The sequence below is a fragment of the Chrysochloris asiatica genome, unplaced genomic scaffold, assembly GCF_000296735.1.
Source record: "Chrysochloris asiatica unplaced genomic scaffold, ChrAsi1.0 scaffold00008, whole genome shotgun sequence".
Lineage (NCBI taxonomy): Eukaryota > Metazoa > Chordata > Mammalia > Afrosoricida > Chrysochloridae > Chrysochloris > Chrysochloris asiatica.
In genome coordinates, this window is record NW_006408526.1 from 31,254,766 (window position 1) to 31,260,918 (window position 6,153).

Below are 6,153 nucleotides of genomic sequence, written 5' to 3' on the forward strand. Positions count from 1 at the left end.
TACCGTACTCCTTTCTTTCCCACTAGACAGCAGCAGAAAGTGAGTGAACCAGGAGTCATTGAGGAATTACCTTAGAAATTGTGAGAATTCTCTCAGAAAAGGCCCTTCTTTCGCTTTTTAAAAATGCCTCCTTTTTTAACTTGGAAAAACTTTATTGAATGTTAAATTGTTTGGAAGGCAAATTACTCACCTTAATAATAAGTTGAAGTTTTTAAAAAATTTTAATGGTGAGAGCAAAGATTTTTATTTCCTTAAGAGAGAGAACATATCAGGTCTAACGTGGCTGAAGCATGCTTCAGCTCTCAGACTGTATAACCTTAATCCAACCAAAGGTAGCCCACCAGAACCACCATGCCACACCTCTTCCACTTCATCAGGTGAATTTTTCTTGATCTTTCCTGAGGAGGACTCACACAATAGCTAGATCTGAGTATTTTGTTTAATGTAGGAAGCATGCAGATTAGTTATACATAGAGGAGGGAGGGAACAATGTTTTTTACACAGGAATTTTTTTTTTTTTAACTTTTTTGTTCTTTGCATTCCTTCATTCCTTATTTTAATCTGTCATTGATTATCCAAAATAGTTTAAAACCCCAAATCTACCAACCCATTGAATCTCTGACAGAGGAAAAGAGTAGTGCCATGATTAAGTGCTCAGCTACTAATGAAGAGGTCAGCAGTTCATGCCCTCCAATTAACTTCAAATTTTTACATTGGGTAAATAGGATCTGAAAGATTTCCAGCAAGATACAGCATCAACTTTTATGAATGTTCAAATCTGGCAGGGCTCATTGGCAGACAATAGAAAAGAATTTTAAGTCCCTGTCCTCGAGAAGATTAAAGTCTAGCGACAAGCAATGACTACCTGCTTGTGAAGTCTTTTTCAACTGTAGATTATGACAGAGTGGTTAACATTGTGAAAAATGGGTATTCCAGAACACGTAAATTGTTCTCATTAGGACCCTGTACACAGACCAAGAGGCAGTTTTTAGAACAGAACAAGGGGATACTGAATAGTATGAAATCAGGAAAGGTGTATCCTTTTACCATACTTAGTCTATGCTGAGCAAATAATCTGAGAAGCTGGGTTATATGAAGAAGAACAGGGCATCAGGATTGGAGGAAAACTCTTCACAACCTACCATATGCAGAAGATAGAACCTTGCTGAAAGCGAAGAAGACAAAATACACCTCAACGTAAAGAAAACAAAAATGCTTAACTAGATCAATACCACGATAGAAAAAGGACAAGTTGTTACAGACTTCATTTTGCTTGTGTTCGCAACACTCATGGAAGCAGCCGTCAAGAAATCAAAGGACGTATTGCATTAGGCAAGTCTGTTACACTAGACCTCAAAGTTGAAGAGCAAAGATGTTAGGACTAAGGTGCTCCTGACCCAAGCCATGGTATTTTCAATAGGCTTATAGGAAAGTTGAACAGTGAGTAAGGAAGGCTGTATAAAAATCAGTGCATTTGAACTATGGTATTGGAGAATAAATCTGTGTTGAAAGTAGAGCCAGAATGCCCCTTAGAAGACAGAATGTTAAGATGTAGTGTCTTATACTTTGGACATGTTATCAGGAGGGACAAGTCCCTAAAGAATGGCATTGTTGGTAAAGTGCAGGGTCCACGAAAAAGAGGAAGACTTCCACTGAGATGATGGACAGGGTAATGGAGTCAAATGTAACAATGCTGAGGATGGCAGTGGCATAGAACTAGGCTGTGTTTTGTTCTGTTGTGCACAGGATCGCTATGAGTGAGCTGAATCAACGGCACCTAATGATAGCAAGCTAGCCCAGTAATAACTACAACCAATGATACTTTTTTTTTTTTTTTTCCAGTGTTTTATTGTGAATTATGTGATCGTTTACATGGGAGAGCATTAGTTTTACATTCATCGTATGTTTCATTGTCATGGTTACAATCTCCTCCATGCATCATCAACCAACCAAAGGGTATACCCTACAAGCCTGCCCCCGGTCTTCAGCACACAGCTCCTTTCCCTCTCTGGGTCTGAAGTCCCCAGCTGCTCCATCTTTCCACGTCATCGTCTCTGCCTCCATCTCTGGCTCCACTGCTTCTCTGGGTAGGGTCCCACTCTCCACTCTTCTCCCTTCATGTGTTCCAGGGACCTCCACTCCTAGATTGCAAAGTTAATCACTCCCCTCCTTGCTATAAAACGTCTACCTTTACATTTCCAACCCTCACAATCAGTCCTGATAACAAGTATTCACTATTGTATCACAAGAGACCTAGCTGCATTTCCTTTCATCAGACGGGCCTAGACAGATTGGATACTATTCAGTGGAGATTCTGCCTTCCTCCATGCCCTCTGTATCTAGGTTCCCTCTTGAAAGTTTGTAAGCCGGTCACTTCTTGCCTTTGTAGGCCCCCCTCCCCCATTTTGGGTAGCCAATGTCCAAGTTGCCCATCCCTGTCTACTCTGTGTATGGAGGGGTGGGAACGATCCTTGCTGTAAAGATTTGTTCCCTCTTTTGAGCTACTGCATCCATAGGTGTAGGTCAAGTTCATCAAATTGTACCGGATTACTCTTTTTTTTTTTTTCCTCTTTCTTCTGATTGATCATCCAGTCATTGAAGCCAGGTCAAGTGAGTATTATCTGCAAATGTGTGTGTTCTTATGCGCATGCCCTCTCTTATCAGCTGGATGCTTCACTGTCCACTCTCGTCCTCTGTGGCTGTGTCACTGACTCTAGGCCGAAGAGTCTCCAGGCCTTGCCACACTGCTGGTCAACCAGGTCTCCACCTGGGTTCACAGGAGTCTATTGAATGTTGTAGGGCTTAGCTCACAGCTTCATTGCTATTTTTCCCTCACTTCCCCTTATCGGTAACGAATGTGGTCACCAATCAGAGTGTGTATTCCCATTGAGTTTTAGTCTTGGAAGAGGGTTTGCCCTGAGGGGACCCGACCACTTGCCTTGATGTCTCCTGGTCGAACAACTTGCTTGTTCTTGTAATCAGCAACCAATGATACTTAAAATGGGTTTCAGTGGGAGTGAAGGGCTTCTGGTTTTTAGTGGAATCTCGAAGCAAAAATTCAGAGTTGACTTCTTTTATTATGCACATTGCTCCCATTCCAAGCATTGTATTACTGCCCCACATTTCCCTTTTGCCCCCTTTGATAAATAGTACATATTTGCAGGTTTAGAGCTGCTTTGAAATTCCTAGAAGATCTGCAAGTAGGTTGGTTGCTATGTATTGCTGTTACCTGAGGGCAGACAGCATCCCTACAAGTACCAGCCTCACATCTTTTCCTTGGGAGGGTTTTTTTTTTTTAAGTTTTTATTGTGAATTGAGTGATAGTTTACATGGACATGGGAGAACATCGGTTTCATTGCAATGATTACAATGATTGCAATCTCCAAAAACAACCGTATTTGTTTTTATTCCCTGTTTTTTAGGTTTTGTGTGTTGGTGCACACAAAAACACTCAGGAATATATAATCATTTAAACAACCAAAGGGCACAAACTGCAAGCCTGCCTCCTTGGCCATCAGCACTCAGCCTTTCTTTTTCCATGAGTGTAGAGTCCTCAGCTGCTCCCTCTCTCCATGTCCTCATCTCTGCCTGCATCTCTGGTGTTGCTACTTCTCTGGATAGGGTCCCACAATCTGCTCATGCTCTTCTCCCTTGAAGATCCTAGGGTCCTCTGTGCTTGGATTGTAAGATTAACTACTCCTCCTGCCCCCCTCTTTGTTACAAAACTTCTACCTGTACTGTTGTGACAGCAATTAATCATGATAACAGTTAATCACTATTGAATCATAGGAATCTTGGCCCCATCTCTTTTCACCAGACCCATCTAGACAGTCTAAGATGAAAACTATTCAGTGGGGATCCTACCTTCTCCTGGGGAGTTTTTAAGTGATGTAGGGGTAGGTATTTAGGGAAATTAGATCCCCTTGCCAAACCAAACACAAGTCAAGTACCAGTGTTTAAAAGTTTGTGGACTATAGGATAGGGTCTAAATGGTTATTTTGGATTTTAGCCTGATTCTGGAAAGCTCCCATAGACATAAACTGTATGTCATCAGGTTGATTACCAAGGCATGAGGGCACTGTTTGAAAAAATTACAAATTTAAGGCAATGAAAAAAATGGAAATAGATTTTTTCCCTCATTCTTTTGTCCAAATGAATGCCTGTTCTTTTTAATTCCCAGGAAGGTTTTAAATTATGAGTGTAGACAAGACCAGTTTTCTGTCTACCCAAATTGTCCGTTCAGTTTGAACACAGCTTTGGGCAGAGGTATGGGTTGTTTAATTTCTAAGATAAACAGAAGAATTGTTCCTTTGCAGCTGCTAAAGCAAGGTTTAAACTTTTTCCCAAATTGGATGCAGCGAGGAGTTAATTGACTGGATCCTTTCACCACACCTACACAAATGATGCCTGAATTCAGGATCCAGAGATGCCAGAAAAGGATTTCTTGCTGTAAAAGCATTGGTCAGCTCTGCTTTCAGTTGGAGTCAGTACAGTGTGGGAGTGGAGAAAGGTGAGAAATGTGCCAAGCAAAAGAGATTTGTGGAAATCTACACCTGACATTCATAGCAAAGTGCAAAAGTCCTTCAAAAAAAAAACAAAAAAACAAAACCTCTTCCTTCCACACTCAGCCCTTGCCCTCTTCCCTGGCTTCCAGCTTCCACTTTGGAAAGTCTGAAGCATGCCTGGAAAGCTGTTTTCTACTTTCTTCCTCCCCCTTTTCTGAGCTTCCAGCTGCTCAACCTCTTGCATAACTATGAGACATCACTCAGTTTTTTTGATCATCTCCAGATGTGAAGCTGGGGTGGGATGGAGGCGGGGAGCATGGGGGTGGTAGGTCTTTGGTCCCATGAGTGTTCTAACTGTGGGAACATAGAGCCCTTAGACAGCAGGAGAGAGGACACATTGCATAGAGCCTTTGTCATGGGGTCAGCTGGTCCCTGGGGTTGGGAAGACAGAAACTGGGTGCTGTTTCAACCTTTTACCTCAGCATCATTTGCTTCTGTGGCAGGCATATTATTCCCTGAAATTCCTCCTGACAAAGAAGAGCTGAAGGTTGTAGAAAAGATTTAGTCAAACATCTCCGTGAAGTACCCCAATCTGAGCCCTTCCTTTCAAATGTTGGGTTTGTTTTGTTTTCCCTTTTGACTAGAATAGCTTGAAAATCACTGTTGTGGTCTACTCATGAAGGGTAGCCAGAATTAAGATATTTTCATGATCCTCAGATTGTTGAAGAGAGAAACTTTGGGGTCTCCAGGCCTCCACACATAAGCTGGAGCCTGATTGTTTTACCTCTGTCAGTTAAAGCAGTTAGCAGTTAAGAGTGCCCTCTCCCCTCCCCTTTCCTGCCTACTGCCTGGCTCCAGTCAGCTCCAGACCGTGGGGGGCCCCCTTCTATATGCTGGTCAATGATTGACCAGAGATTCCAGCAGTTCAGTCTTCTGCTGTTCCTGGGTTAGGGAGTGAAGGCATAAAGTCACTGAATCAGAACAGGATTTGTCCATCCCAAAGAGGACAAATTATTTTCTGCTACCCACCACTGCTGGAATTTCTGCCAGTTTTTGGGTCTTCCTGTGCCTTCCTTCAGAGAGAAAGAGTCTCAGGGTTGTCTAGCACAGATTAAAGAGGTCCAGTCTGAGTTCAGTTCCCCAGGGACTCTGCAGCCAGTCTCCTGGGACAAGGGTTGGCTTTGCAAGGTAAGGTTCTGCTGTCAGTATTGGATTTCAGGGTGGGGGTTGAAATAAGAGAATGACTTTAACCCAGGCTGTTCCTAGATTGATCTTGGGTTTTTAGTTCCCCCCTTTTTTCTTACTCCCACTGTTACAGAAACTTAAACTACTGTAGAATGGTGTGTTCTGTAGTCTGTAGCTGGTCTCCCAATCTGTAATCCTACCAATCTGTGGAGCTACAAGGAATAAATGATAACCACATTCAGTTTTCCTGTGCTTTATAATTTGTGTGCTGCTTTTTTATACCTATACCTAGGAAAACCTGTGAATCCAATGTGCAGGTTATCAACCCCATTTAAAGTTCTTTACGGTGGAGTCCTGGTGTTGGCTCTGTGGGTTAAAGCACTGGACAGCAAGGTTGGTTTGAATCGCAAGGTTGGCGGTTCAAACTCACCAGTTGCTCCATGGAAACCCTATACAGGTTGGA